The sequence below is a fragment of the Calidris pugnax genome, unplaced genomic scaffold (genome assembly GCF_001431845.1).
Source record: "Calidris pugnax isolate Ruff unplaced genomic scaffold, ASM143184v1 scaffold65, whole genome shotgun sequence".
Classification (NCBI taxonomy): Eukaryota; Metazoa; Chordata; class Aves; order Charadriiformes; family Scolopacidae; genus Calidris; species Calidris pugnax.
The window spans coordinates 539-3,503 of NW_015090785.1; positions in this window are offsets into that span (position 1 = coordinate 539).

Consider the following 2,965-nt stretch of genomic DNA (forward strand, 5'->3'; position numbering starts at 1 on the left):
CCGGTCCCCGAGGGATGCCGCGGTGCGGCCGCATCCCTCCCCCGGCGGGTCCGGGGTCCCTCCCGAGCGGTACCGGCGCTCCCCTTCCCCTCCGGCACCTCCCGGTGTCTATTTCAGCGCGTCGGGATCCTCTCCCGGTTCCCGGGATGCTCCGTCGCACGCCGGATCGCCGGGCATCGGCCGAGCGAGGAGCGTTGCTCCGCTCCAGCCGGGTGCTGCTGCTTAATTACAATTCCCGCAATTACAATTCCCAACAATCCCCAAGCCGGTACCGTTTGTGATTAGAGACAGCATCTGTACGCGAAACCTGATGTTTATAAAATAAGCGATCTGGATAAGAAATAGCCTCTTTGCAAACGTTTTCAGTTTAAACCCTGCACTCTTAAAACCCTACCTACTGACCAAAATTCAAGTGTCTATCATATACCTTAATTATATATCTTAATATATTGTATATCTTAATAGTCACACCATCTAAGCTTTGCCAGGGACTGGAATTAAGAAATAGCCTCTTTGCAAACGTTTTCAGTTTAAACCCTGCACTCTTAAAACCCTACCTACTGACCAAAATTCAAGTGTCTATCATATACCTTAATTATATATCTTAATATATTGTATATCTTAATAGTCACACCATCTAAGCTTTGCCAGGGACTGGAATTTAACAAACAGCTTTTTCTTTTGTACCTTCGTGTTCGAAACCAAACGGTCCTGGCACAAAGCGCCGAAGCCGACGGAATTATATTGGGGATAAGTCTGGCTTTTGAAATTTGCCATCTTATGTAACGAGTGGCTGCAGGCCACAATGCTCTGCCACAATTCCCCATTCCGTGGGGCAGTAACAGGAGCAGCTGAATCTCCCAACGGGTCGCCAAACTGTGAAACACAAGGCTGTAAAAGTGAAGAATGTGAATAAACTGAGGCTCTGCCTCTTGGAAAAATCATCTATTAAAGGGCTAACTGGGCAGGTGCTTTGTTTTAGAATGTAATCATTTAGTTACAGGTGGCTCTCTGATAAGATCTAATAAGAAATTAATTATGCAGTGGAACTGGAAAAGCTAAGGTTTAGTGCTTTAGCTCAGCTGAGCAGTCTGTATCTGTAATGGCACCTCTGTCCAGGATTGCACTGGTGGGAGAAGGGCTGGAAACATTAAAACCCTACCTACTGACCAAAATTCAAGTGTCTATCATATACCTTAATTATATATCTTAATATATTGTATATCTTAATAGTCACACCATCTAAGCTTTGCCAGGGACTGGAATTTAACAAACAGCTTTTTCTTTTGTACCTTCGTGTTCGAAACCAAACGGTCCTGGCACAAAGCGCCGAAGCCGACGGAATTATATTGGGGATAAGTCTGGCTTTTGAAATTTGCCATCTTATGTAACGAGTGGCTGCAGGCCACAATGCTCTGCCACAACTCCCCATTCCGTGGGGCAGTAACAGGAGCAGCTGAATCTCCCAACGGGTCGCCAAACTGTGAAACACAAGGCTGTAAAAGTGAAGAATGTGAATAAACTGAGGCTCTGCCTCTTGGAAAAATCATCTATTAAAGGGCTAACTGGGCAGGTGCTTTGTTTTAGAATGTAATCATCTAGTTACAGGTGGCTCTCTGATAAGATCTAATAAGAAATTAATTATGCAGTGGAACTGGAAAAGCTAAGGTTTAGTGCTTTAGCTCAGCTGAGCAGTCTGTATCTGTAATGGCACCTCTGTCCAGGATTGCACTGGTGGGAGAAGGGCTGGAAACATAGATGTGGACTTGGGCAGAACCTCTCCTTGAGGGTCTGGCCTCTCTTTGAGACACAGTTATCAAGGAGAAATTCCTTTGCGAATGGTCCTGTTGATCTGAACAATAGCATTTGCTGGTGCTAGAAGTGGTTTTGATTTCATGTGTCGTTATGTGAATAAACTGAGGCTCTGCCTCTTGGAAAAATCATCTATTAAAGGGCTAACTGGGCAGGTGCTTTGTTTTAGAATGTAATCATTTAGTTACAGGTGGCTCTCTGATAAGATCTAATAAGAAATTAATTATGCAGTGGAACTGGAAAAGCTGAGGTTTAGTGCTTTAGCTCAGCTGAGCAGTCTGTATCTGTAATGGCACCTCTGTCCAGGATTGCACTGGTGGGAGAAGGGCTGGAAACATAGATGTGGACTTGGGCAGAACCTCTCCTTGAGGGTCTGGCCTCTCTTTGAGACACAGTTATCAAGGAGAAATTCCTTTGCGAATGGTCCTGTTGATCTGAACAATAGCATTTGCTGGTGCTAGAAGTGGTTTTGATTTCATGTGTCGTCCCCCCCCCACCCCCTCCCTGTGGTGTCAGTTAGGGCAGGGAGGCTCAGAAATCTCAGGTAACAACACTTGGGTCCCACGCAGAAGTCTTGACGCGATGACACATGGGATATTGGAGGCTGCTTTTCATTTGTTGCCTGAAAAACCCACAAATAATAATTTTTACTTTTAGGAATATGCAGGGAGATATTTCTTAATTTTCTGCTGGTGGTGTTTTTCTTTCCCCTGGAACTACTCTGCTCTATGCAGTAGTTCATAAAAATAAATCATATTTGGTTGAAACCTAGAACCAGGTGAGGAGAAATGGAGCTTTAGCCCGATGGGAGAAAACAGAACATCCGCTCTCCCGTCTGCTCCCAGTGGCAGGGTGCAAGCCATGCTCTCACCCTTCTTCCTGGGCCTGACGTGGTGAAAGGAGCTGGAAGAATAAATGGGATGTCTCTGCCCTCCCTGTGCCTGCCACGTCCTGGTACCGACTTCGGCTCCGGCACCGCGCCTCCCGGAGCCCACCTACAGCACGGGGAGAGCTTTGAGCAGCTGCTCATGGCGGCTCGTAGGATGAAAATTGGCACAAAGACCATCTCAGACAGGGAAACCAGAAGAAGCTGGATGAGATTAAAAAGTTGTCTGCGTTTAGAAAGAGATTTATCATGATTAAAAGCTGGGGG